Raw genomic sequence first — 11,932 nt, forward strand, 5'->3', positions numbered from 1 at the left:
TTACAAGCGGGGCACCCAGCCCTCCCCAGGACCTGAGTTGCCTGGCATCTTGATCTCAGACTTCCCAGCCCGGAACTGAGAGAAACATTTCCGATGTGTGAGCCATTGACCTATGGCACTATTAGGGCAGCCTAAGCTGACTAACAGAGCCAGCAACTCCCAGAAGTGAGGAGAGGGGCATGGAATAGATTGTCTCTCACAGATTGCAGAGGAAACCAGCCCTGCTGATACCTTGCTTTCTGACTTCTGCCCTCTAGAACTGTGAGATGATAAATTTCTGTTGTTTGAAGTCATTCGAGTTTGTGATAATTTATTATGGCAGCTCTGGAAAACCAATATAGGATGGGTAAGGGATAAGGAACGGTAATGCAGATGTGCCCTTGGACAGTCACTCATAGCCTCCTGGCTATTTTGACTGTGCCCCTCACCGCCATCTCCTATGTTGGAAACTTAATCCCAAACAGCAGCACTGAGAGGTGGGGCCTTGGGGAGGTGTTCGAATCACGCGCACTCCACCTCCTGCATAGATCGATGCTACTGTAAAGGGCTGGCGGGGTGGGTTCTGTCTTCTGCTCTTCTCCTGTGTGGGGATACAGCAAAAAAGCCCACATCAGATGCCAGTGCCTTCACCTCTGACTTCCCAGCCTCCAGACCTGCGAGCTGAGCTTTGTGAATTACTCGCACAGCTGTTCCAGCAGTACAAAACAGACTGGGTGCTCCTGCTTGCAACATATGCTCACTCCCACCCCAACACCCAGCATCGCCCAGTCCCAGCACCAAGCCTGAAGTCCAGAATATCACATTCTAAGTCAGATCTGGATGTGGCCCTTCTTGACCCAGAGACCTGTGGACAGACGGACAGGTTATCTGCACCTCCTACCTCTCCCCTCACAGCACACCCGCATATCATGGGCGAGCAAGCTCAGGATAACCCACGAACACTCCCATCCCAAGGGGAAGGGTCAGAGCCACAGCGTCTGGTCTGTAACAGTTCCTGAATCCCGCTGGAGCAGGGCTGGCAGGTACCACTACCCTCTGAGCAGCAAGCATTCTGGCCAAGGCCCTGTTCACTGCCTGGAGCCTGGAGTGGTGATTGTCGCTGCTCTTGACTCTGCCGTCTAGAAGATCCTTCATTGTCCTTGGCTGGTTCTGACAAGGACACTGGAAACTTGCCCTCCATCGGCAGCCTTTGCCTGGCCTATGAACACTGGTAGCTTAGACACTTCCATCTATCCTGGATAGTCTTTGCTCTTTTAGTCCACGCAGGTGGAGTTCTGTGCATAGAGCTCTCTCAAACAGTGCAGGTGTCCCACTGTCTGATCCTGTGTGCCAAAAGCTGTGGTCACAGTTGGCCTCTAGACAGGACTCTCTCGACACTCGGACACAGACACCGGCTGCTGGAGCGCCATTCCCACCGATCCCGCAAGTCGCTACAAGGCACCCCTCATTTTTTTTTTTTTTTTGGTACCGGGGATCGAACTCAGGACCTTGAGTTTGCGAGGCAGGCAGCAGCACCACTGAGCTAAATCTCCAGCCCACATTCTTTCAGTCTTCACTGGGGCTGAAGAGCCAAGTCTTTGATTTGACTTTTCTCACAGGCTGCATCTCAGGTTGAGAACCTTTTACTGGATGGGGAGACTGAAGATTAAAGTTTTCTTTTCCAGCCCAGCCAGGCTCACAGCTTCCTTTCTGATTCTTTTTGAGCAGCGGCCAGTCTGTTCCCGGGCCATCATCTCTCACGGGTCACGTCAGTGCAGGCAGCAGGAGCCAGTTCACACCTTCAGGCTCCGCCTGGTCTCCACCTGGACACACCCGGCCCACACCACCAGGGCACTCCGCATTCTTCCTAACCTCCCAGTCATTGCAAGTGACAGGTTTGGCAAACGTCCCTCCCCTCCATAGCGCAGGCCACCATTTCTCCAGCTGCCTATAACTGTTTCTGGTTCCAAAGCCAATGCCACAGATTGTAGGTTTCTGTTCTAGGTACCAGTTTCCCTTGCAGTTCACCAGTACCATAATAACACTGCATAATAAACCAGCCCCAAACCTGGCAGCTTCCAAGGCAACAATGTATTCTCAGCTCACGGCTCCACTTCTGTGCAACCTTCCCAGGGCTTGCACTGAAGGGGTGCAGGGGACGCTCACTCGCAGAGGAGGTCAGCCGTCTCTAAAGAAGGAGCACAAAGACGAAGCTCAACATCCTAAGCTCAGAACTGGCAACCTACCAAGCATGGTGGTGGCACACAGCTGTAATCTCTGCCAGTTGGGAGACTGAGGCAGGAAGATTGCAAGTTTGAGGCCAGGTGGGGCAACTTTTGAGACTATCTCAAGATAAACAAATATAAAAAGCTGGGGATGTAGTCAGTGGCAGAGCACCCCAGTTTCCGGCCCCAGTACCACCAAAAAGGCATTTCCACCTATATTCCACTGGCCACTGGAGCCAGAGTGGAGCCCCGCCTGAGTGGCTAGGGAAGGTCACTCACCCTCTGGAGGGGCTCCGATGCCGGCAAGGGGCGCCGGAAACGGAAATGCGACCCAGCTCCCGTCACACTGCGTTTGCACGGCCGGCCACGTTTCCCAGGGTGGAAGTGTGAGCTGTTGGCACAAACGGAGATTCCAAATGCTGCGGGAGAAGGCAAGGTCTCCCTGCGACCCCGGCATCTCCTTGTTCGTGGAGAGAGGAGATGGGGGCTGGTGAGGGAGACGGGGCCAGCGCCGGAGCGGGCAGCGCGCTGGTCCTCGCCCACCGGGCCTCGCGGACCGCAGGCTGGCTCCTCAGCGCCCGGAGCGCCTTCCCACGCCAGTCCTGTGGCTTCCGTCACAGCTCACCGCCAAGTGGGGTGCTGGCAGCGACAGGGCTCTGTTCTCTCCGCGTCCTGGAGACGACGTCCAGGTGAGCGGCACTGGCGGAGCGCGGCCACCCCCTGCGAGTCGGGACAGCCCCCCCGTCAAGCGGCCTCCTCCCGCGTGTGCGCATGCGCCCGGCGCTGGCCAGAGCGGGGCGGGCGGGGGGGGGGGCGGCTCCCAGGACCCCGTGCTGCCTGCCCTTCGGGGCCACCCAGCGAACCCAGGGCGATGTGAGCTCCTCTCACAAACATCAGCGCGATCGCATCTTCAAAGACGCTTTTCCGAGCAAGGTACCATGTACACCTCCATGCATCCCACCGTCCCTGGCCAGTCACGCCCGGAAGAAGGAAGCCAAGTCAGCCAGGCCCGGGGCAGGGCACGGGAGAGGCCCGCACAGCAGGGCGAGTGGAGGACTCAGGCCTGGCCCCAGGCCGAGCTTGCAGCTCCTGGCTCTGAACCTACAATTAAGCCCGGCTAAGCGCTGCTTTTCCCTAATGAAAATGGCTTTTACAGGAGGAGCTGTCCCAGGGACAGGAAAGCTCTGCTTTCATGAAACCAAGTTCTTTAAAATGAAACATTTTATCAAAAGCTGTAACACAATCCCCGTGAAATTAAACCGGGAAGGAAGACATTCTAAATGCCCCAGACACTGGTTTTGATTTTTTAAATTGTCAATTAAATTAAAGCTGGGCCACAGAGACTCCATGCCCGGCTGGCCTCCTTGAAGGAGACACTGAAGCGCCCGCCTGGAGTCTGCGCCTGCTGGGAGGCAGGGAGCCCCCGGAGCACCAAGGGGCTTCGCCCCTCGGCCAGGAGCCCTCTAGCAGGCTCTGCCCCCTGGACATGTGACAACTCAGAAATTGACAAGGACTGAAAGATCAGTCAGGTTCTATGACAAGGAACAGAAACTGACTTGGGTTGACTTGGGCAAAAAAGGAACCTATTTTTTCCATACAATTAAAAATCCAGGCATAGTTGGGCCTCGGACACCTGAAATGCCATTCCCAGGACCCAAGTTCTTTCCTTTCGACTGTCTGTCCCTCTTCTGGTGAGCTACTGCCTTCTCAAATAAAAAGTAGCTTCATGGTGCCAAGAGGGCTGCCAGAGCGCTGGCTGGCTTCATGGTCTCACATCTTTAAGCCCTGAGGAAAAGCAGACTGCTTCCCCTGAATGGCCACACTGAGTCCCAGATAACTGGTAGGTCCAGACAGGGTCAGGTGCCCTATTCCATGGCCAAGAATTCACCGAGGGGCCAGGCCTTAGTGCTCAGACTGGGGGGCTGAGTCAGCTTTGCCCCCGTTCCATAACCCACAGGGGAGAAATAGGAACAGCCACAAGACAGTCGTGTCTCCTGAGCTCCTCCAAGGGTTCCAACAAAGAGCGTGTCCACTGACTCAAGAAGAGGTTATTTCTGACTTCTGGCTCGGTCTGTCCTGGTTCTGTAGAGCCTGCCCGCCAGAAGCCCGCAGATGGGCGACTTAGCAGGAGCTCATTTTTGCACGGTTCTGGGGGTCTGAGGCACGGTCATTTCTGGTTTGCAGACCCCTCCCGCTGTGTCTCTCAGTAGCTTCCCTCTGTGTGTGCACAGGGACACCGAAATGCCCGACTGTTCTTCTAGAAGAACATCAGTTCCGTCAGATCACAGCTCCACCTGAGACCTTATTTGCCCTTAGCTGCCTCCTGAAAGTTCCCCACAGACAGCAGCCCGGGGATTAGGGCTCGAGCATACAGGGGAAGGGGCAATTTAGTCCGTCCAATGACAAAAGCAGTTGATGGCGCATTTCCGCTGGGTCTGAGTGAGCACGTCGCGTGCCCTGGTCCAGCTGTGTCACTCACACAACACCTGACCTGGGTGATTCGTGAAGAACGGGCTCATGCCCCTCACAATTCTGTGTCTGGAAAGTCCACATGCAAGGTGACTGCATCTAGGAGGAGTGGTCTGGTTGTATCACAGTACGGCGGTGATGCAGGAGAGCGGGCATGTGCGGAAGGGAGAGGAGGGCCAAGGAGCTAACCTGCTGCTCCGTAACAACCTGTCCTGGGAGGGCCGAGCTGAGGTCCAACTCGTCTCCCCAGGCAGGCATCAACCCGTGCAACTGTGGGCCCCACAGCCTGCTCGCCCCCACCGCTCAGGACTGTGCCACTGACCTCCACGTTTCCAGCACATGAAACTGGGGGGCACAAGCCAGACCCAAAATATAGCAGCATGAAAATCCCAAGAAATACCAGTTCCCAGGTCGGATGGAATGGGGCCACCTAGATCCCTGTAGCGAGAGCTGAAGGTCAGGATAGAATGCTCTGTGGCCGCACGCACACACCACCGTCAGCCAGCTCGGCCCTGCCCAGGGCCACCAGGGTTAAGGGTGGGCAGAGCCTTGGGCCCACCGTGGCCTGGACCCGGCCCCAGGAGCGGTTCTGCCTCTCAGAATCCAGGATTAGAACCCAGCCAGGGGCTGCCTGTCCCTCTCACGAAGCCTGCGCGGCTTGCCCCTCCCTGTACCCACCTTTTCTGCTGGTGACAGTAGGCCCGGGCATAGCCTACCCTCATGGACACATGAAGATCTTCGAGGGCTCGTTTGTCAGAAATGGGATCACACCATGTAAACCGGCAGCCAACAGTGAGAGTACTTCCTAACATACCATGGTCACCCTCCAGGACAGCAGCTAGAGCGCTCCACACTGCCGCCTCATTACAGCTGCTGAAAAGCCCAGAGCAGCTGGGCTCAAACATTCTTGTATTTATTGACATTTTTGGATTGTTTATGTGCGCACATGCACGCACATGTGTGTGTGTATGTGTGTAGCAACCCTGCAATTTAACATCCTTGCTTTCTTGTATGCCAGCACTTTTATATCTGTAGAATTAACACCCCCACAGTGGGGTAGCTACATCAGTGCTAATATACTAGGTCAGAGAGACACTGACTGGATTGTCTTCCACAAGTGTGCAGTGACCGCCCATCCCATCCACAGTGTGCAAGAGAGGCCCCGTGCCCATATCCCTGCCAGCTCAGAATGTCACTGGACATCCAGTCTGGGTGTCTGCTCAGCTGATATGTGAGCACAGCACCTGGCTGTTTTCATTTGCACCTCCTGACCACAGGAGGAGGTGGGCAGTGGCCACATGTGCACACAGGGCACCTGATGAAGATCAGGTCGGAGACGGCTCCCCAAGGCCAATTAGGGGCCCAGGATAGAGCAGTGCCAGAGGCTGAGGGCTGGACAGCAGGTGTGGACTGGACCCTCCTCTTAAACTTGCTAAAGACTCACATTCAAGACTTTCATTTGAACCTCAGCTCTGTCACCAACTGACCATGACCTTAGACATCATGCCCTTCTCCTGTGGGCCTCAGTTTCCCTAACTGTACTTCAGGGAGCTGACCCAGTTCATCTCCTCAGTCCTGTTAGCTCTAGAATATCCTGAGTGATCCAGTAAAGCATGAATCAGCAGTCTTGTCCTAAAACATTCCTTGGAGAAGTGTGCGTGTGTGTGTCAAAGGTGCCAAGAACACATACTGAAGAAAGGACAGCCTCTCCTTAAATGGGGCCGAGAAGTGGACATTCACATGCACAAGAATGGAATTAGACCCTCATCTCTCAAAATATAAAAAAGCCAACCCAAAAGGAATCAAAGACCTGAAGGTGAGACCTGGAACTACGAAACTGCTAGAAGAGAGTGGACGGGCACTTCCAGACATCGATATACACCAGGGCTCGAGGGACTCGGCCAGGCACAGGCAACGAGCAAAAGGAGCCACGTGAGAGTCTATCCAACTGAGTGCGGGGTGGGGCCCAGGAGGGTCCTGGGACAGAGGCGGGTGTTCAGGGGGGCTTCCCGGACCGCTCGGTGGACCGTGGCCCTCTCCCATGGAGAGGGTGGGATGGGCCTTGCAGAGAGGGCTGGAGAGCACTGAGCCCTGGGGCTGGGGTGCTCGCCACCGCCCAGCCTTCCACGCCCTGCCCTTCTGGTGGCCCCGGCATGGTCCCTTGTTCTCCCCAGGGGCCATGACAGGGTTCTGAGAGGTGTCCTTCCTCTTCCCCTCCCTCTGTCACCTTTCCACCCAAGGAAAAGGTGCCGTGTGCTCTTCCTCCTGACCAGCCGGAAGAGGGGGGTCACGGTCATGGCAGCCAGGACACCCTAGGGGGTTAGGGGCGGGGTGAGGGGAACTGTGACTTCCTCCCAGGAGGTCCAGGGCACGGGCCAGCGTCCCGAGGACCAGCTGGGAGGCTGAGCGGGGACTCCAGCCAGGGGCCTTTCCACGGGGTCCTGCCCCAGAGGCGGGCCTCCCAGTCAGAGGACGCTCACAGGGAGCATCCACTGGGAGCCCCCGTGCACACAGCAAGGCGCACAGAGCTGGGGGCTGGGAAACAGGGGCCGAGAAATCTGCGAACGGCGACCCCTGCCCACAGATGTCCCAGACAGGCTGTGACCGAGATTGAACCCTGACAGATTCTGGACTGGACACCGAACGGTCCTGAAAAGAGGAGGTGTTGGGGTGCAGAGTGACCGACCACGAGGGACCAGGGAGACGCTATGGTTTGTGCCCCCAAGGTTCTGCATTGGAAACGTACTCCCCAAGGTCATTATTATTAATGACTCTGGGAGGCGGTTCGATTAGATGAGGGTCCGGGAGTGCGGGCCCCAGGACGGTGCTCGTAACTTCATGAAAGGCAGATGAGAAGGTGTGGTGCACATGCTGTGACCCCAGCACACTGGCAGGCTGAGGCAGGAGGACCACAAGTCTGAGCCCAGCCTACAGCCTGGGCAACTAAGTGACCTAGAGAAACCCTGTCTCAAAACAAAAAGTAAAAATGATGAAGGGCTGGCCCGGCCACGGGAAGTCCTCCACCATGTCATGGTGCAGCAAGGAGGCCTCTCCAGATGCCAACACCAGCACTGGGCGCTAAGTAAACCTTCTATTTTTATAAGTTAGCCAGTCTGTGGCATTCTGCTATAGCAGCAGAAGACAAACTAAGACTGTAGGTACTGAAGGCCAGGCTGGCGAGGAGGCAGACCAGGATGGCAGACCAGATGAGGCAGCCATGCCAGGACCACGCTGCTCTCCCAGGGCCCCGGGCAAGGCCTGGGCACCAGGTCCTCCCGGAGAGGAGCTCAGTCCTCCAGCCCCGATCCCCGGTGCCCTGCCAGCCTCGCCAGCCCTTGGCATTTCTCCTCAAATGAGATGCTAGAATGGCCTCTGCGCTAATTTGAGCTCCAATGGAGACGTTCTCATCCTGGCCATTCAGATCCTTAGTGAAAAGGTTAATGCATCTCCCACCGGGCCAACAGCCAGGACCCACAGGACTCAGCCCAGACTCGGGCTGCCGGCCCCATTCTGTAGCACAAGACAGTCAGAAGTGTGCTGCCAGTGGGCCTCAGGCGTCAGTGTCACCCTCCGGGCGTGGGGGCCTAGAACTCACACTCGTGCCCAGAGTCGGCCTCGGGCCCCAGGATGCCCACACTCCAGCCAGCCCTGCTGCCTTGCAGGAAGGGACAGGCTCCTCCTCCCCCGCCATCAGGACTGACTGTGCCGATGACTGACTGGTCACATCTTCAGAGTCCCCAAGGGTGCCTCATGGCCTTGTCCTAGCCACGCAGGGTCCACACGATGGGTGGGTGGGCGGGGAGTGGGTACACCTGGCTCCGAGTGGTCCGAGGTCTGAGCAGGCCTCCTGGCCAGGCCGCACAACCTCCCGGCATAGCCTCAGGCCTTTTGTCTCCTGACCTGGCATCGAGGCCCAGCCTGAACCTGACCTGGCCCAAGACTCAGCACAGCCCAGAAGCCGAGGATAGGCACAGAGGACACACAGTGACAGGCAACACTATCACCGGCTGGTCCTGCTGCCCACCTCCACTCCCAGACACCGCTCATGGCACATAGGAGCCAGACGACATCTGTTCCAGCCTCACTTCCCGCAAGTGGGACTCACAGCGTCAGGAGGCGCAGAGCGGTGTGGAGGGGAAGCCCACAGGAGCCCTCAGACAGATGCACTGCCCTTCAGCCGCTCCCTGAAAATCCCACTGCGGATGGCACTGCTCAGTGCCCACACCAAACCCCGCCCCACCCCGTGCCCGCATGAACCTGGCACAAGGTCACACCCTGAGTGTCCATCACTGGGGTTCCTCACAGGCCTGTGGGGGTCTTTGTGCATGGACCATGACACATCATCTACGTCACTTCCGCTCAGCCCTTCCTGACCTCAGCTCAGGTCTGCTATGGGAGGGGACACCTGCATCCCCTCTGCAGACGCCATCTCACCCTCCTGCCCAGTGTCCAGCACCTCGAGGGTCCCTAGAGCAGCACAGCCAGCAGACCCGACTGCAAACCCTGTTCCTGGTCGAGCCTGGAGCTCAGGAGGTGGAGAGGCTGCAGTCAGATCTGAAGCCAGCAGTGGTGGCTGTCCCCACACACAGTCCCATCAGGGACGGCTGGGTTTGCTCCCTACAGAGGCTTGGAATTTTTAAAAAGAAGCTCAATATTTAGCTATTAGGGGGCGTTGTGGCCCAAATTTATACTGGGGATCCTGAGCCCCCAGAAGGTGACTTATTTGGAGGCAGGGCCTTTCAAGAAGTAATGGCAATGAAATGACGTCATACAGCAGGCCCTGAATCAAAAGGACCGGCGTCCCCATGAGGACAGAGCAGCACACAGACCGCACCTCCCAGGGGCCGTGTGGAGACTGGGGAGAAGGCAGCCCGTGGAAAGCCGGACACGACGCAGAGGGCTCAGAAGAAACCAGCCCTCCAACACCTCCATCTAAGGCTCCAGCCTTCGGAACAGTCCGACAATAGTGTCACTCGGCCTATGGCATCTTCTCACAGCAGCCCTCATGGCCTGATCCGGAAGGTCTCACAGGGAGATCTTCTCCTCTTTCCCTGAGAAGCTGAAGAGGGCCCACCCAGGGCCACATCCTGACTCGAAGCAACTTCAGGGTTACTTCATTCTCCGGACACACAACCCTCGGGGGCACCAGGCAGGCTGTGAAGAGAAAGAGGTGCCGACTGCCGCCAGCTGGCCAGCTGGGGTGGGGAATTGATGGAATGGAGAAGGAGCCATGTGTGGGCACAGCCCCTCTGGGTAGAAAACACAGGTCCCAGCCCAGCAGGAGGGCTGTCCAAGAATGCAGGGTGGCACCCAGCTCCTGCATGTTGTTGCTGTCGTATCATAGCTGGGACCTGCTCTCCAAATCCCACACAACCTGGCCGGCATCTGGCCCTGCTGGGTCCTCCCTGGCCCCAAGGCCCAGCCAGGCTCTAGCAGCTCCGAGCACTCCCCGCCTCTGATTCCAGGTCACCAGGAGCCTGCAGACTGTACCCACCCTGCTCCCTCCCCTCCCTGACTGCTGCTGCCCTCAGGGCGAGCCCAGGTTCTGACCCAACTCTGAACTCCTACTCTGATCCCCACCCCTGGGCTCGGGCCCCACCTTGCTCCGTGCCTCCCTCCTGCAGGCCCCAGCTCATAGCCCTCTGCAGGTCCCTAATCCTGAGAGACCCCGCAGCCTCTCTGTACCTCACAGGGCTGTCTCTTCCATCTCAACTTCCAGCCTGTTCCCACCCATTCAAGAGGAGCAAAGAGCCTCAGGGCCCAGCCAGCCCTGTGCAAAGGAAGGACCAGCAGCCTCCAGGTCCCTCCTCAGGCCGGCACCACCCCGCTCCAGAAATGGGCCCTTTTCAGCGCCCCTGAGGGGCACGTGTTGTGGAGATGCGGCCGGCAATGGGAGTCTCAGCCTTCCCTGGCGGGCAGGCACCCCCTGAGGGACCCCGAGTGGGCAGAGCCCAAGGAGAACCTGGCCCCCAGTCAAAGTCAGGTTTGGGGTCGCTGCTCATCATCTTAGGGATCCAGGATTGGTACACGGAAGTCGGGGAGAGAAAATCGCCTGCTGCATCCTCTGGGCTGGCCATCCAGTGTGACCGCTGCCAACTGGGTGTCTCGGCAGAGGGGGAGCAGGCGGGCCTCCCCAGGCCCTGGCTGCAGACTTGACGTGGGGATTGGGCAGCAGGCTTTGACTCAGCAGCCCTTCTCCCTCCCGGTCCCCAGTACCTGAGCACCCACCCCATGTCTCTGCTCCTCCTGTCGTATGAAGAAGCGGGAAGGGCTTGCAGTGCCCATTGCTGTGGCCCCTCAGTGCCTCCCTGCAGGGACACAGGCTGCCCTCATCTCAGGTGTGACGCGCAGTCCCCGGGGCCTCCCCAGAGTTTCAGGACATCATTGAAAAGAAAAACCTACTAAAACTAAAATTAGCACTCCGCATGCCCCCCTGGGCAAGAAAAATCTTCCCGTGTGCGCAAGGGCCCTGTGTGACAGCGAGTGGGAGTCCCAGAGAGAGAGGGGCGGAGGGATTGACGGAGGGAGGGAGGGGGAGGGAGAGGGAGGGGGAGAGAGGGAGGGGGAGGGGGAGAGAGGGGGGGAGGGGGAGAGAGGGAGGGGGAGCCCACTGCTCTGCACCTGCCCAAGCTGGCCGAGCAGGAAGGTGGCCGCCCCAAGCACGGCCCTGCCTCTCCTCCCTCCCTCTTTCCTCCTCCTTCCTCCCCTCCTCTCCCTCTCCCTCTCTCTCTCCCTTAGTTAAAGCAGATGAAACTCACTGACCGCTCTAACGTTGCCAGCTGTAGTGAACACGCTTCACACACGTGGAACGGAGCTTTTGTAGGACATGTGTAGCGTACGGACACAGATTTCCACACACTGTCAGGTAAAGAACGTAAGGGGAAGTAAGGAGAACGAAGATGTGCCATGGACAGGTACCAAATACCCATAGTGAATGTCAGTATTATGTGTCATAAATAGGGGCCAAGAATAATAACAACAACAACAATGAAAATCGGAAAGGGGATTTGGAGACAGAGGGAGGAGGGTGAGAAGGGCAAGGGATTAAAAAGGAAACAAGCTGCCTTGTGTACACGAACCTCCTCCCCGGGATGAATATAGAGTCCCGTACTGCAAACGTGTAATCATACAACAGAATAAACATCTTTGAAGAGAACGGAAGTGGCCGGGCTGAGGCTGGGGGTGGTGGCCGCGTCCCATCCGGGACGTCTAACACAGCCTCCCCTGCCCGCCACGCCTGCGGACCCAGCCCACAGACT

At 57.6% G+C, this 11,932-nt stretch overlaps 1 long non-coding RNA gene across 1 annotated transcript; it reads right to left on the reverse strand.

Annotated features, from left to right (window-relative positions):
* Positions 1-247: 247 nt before the first annotated feature.
* Positions 248-11,701, reverse strand: LOC110345562 (uncharacterized). The gene is made up of 4 exons (XR_002388971.2): positions 11,436-11,701; positions 2,484-2,595; positions 2,048-2,167; positions 248-580 (listed from the first exon to the last, which is right to left on the reverse strand). It is a non-coding gene; the product is annotated as an uncharacterized LOC110345562 (long non-coding RNA).
* Positions 11,702-11,932: the final 231 nt, after the last annotated feature.

This window comes from Heterocephalus glaber, unplaced genomic scaffold (genome assembly GCF_053883595.1).
Source record: "Heterocephalus glaber isolate CG9 unplaced genomic scaffold, H.glaber_assembly_v1.0 deba00001606, whole genome shotgun sequence".
Lineage (NCBI taxonomy): Eukaryota > Metazoa > Chordata > Mammalia > Rodentia > Bathyergidae > Heterocephalus > Heterocephalus glaber.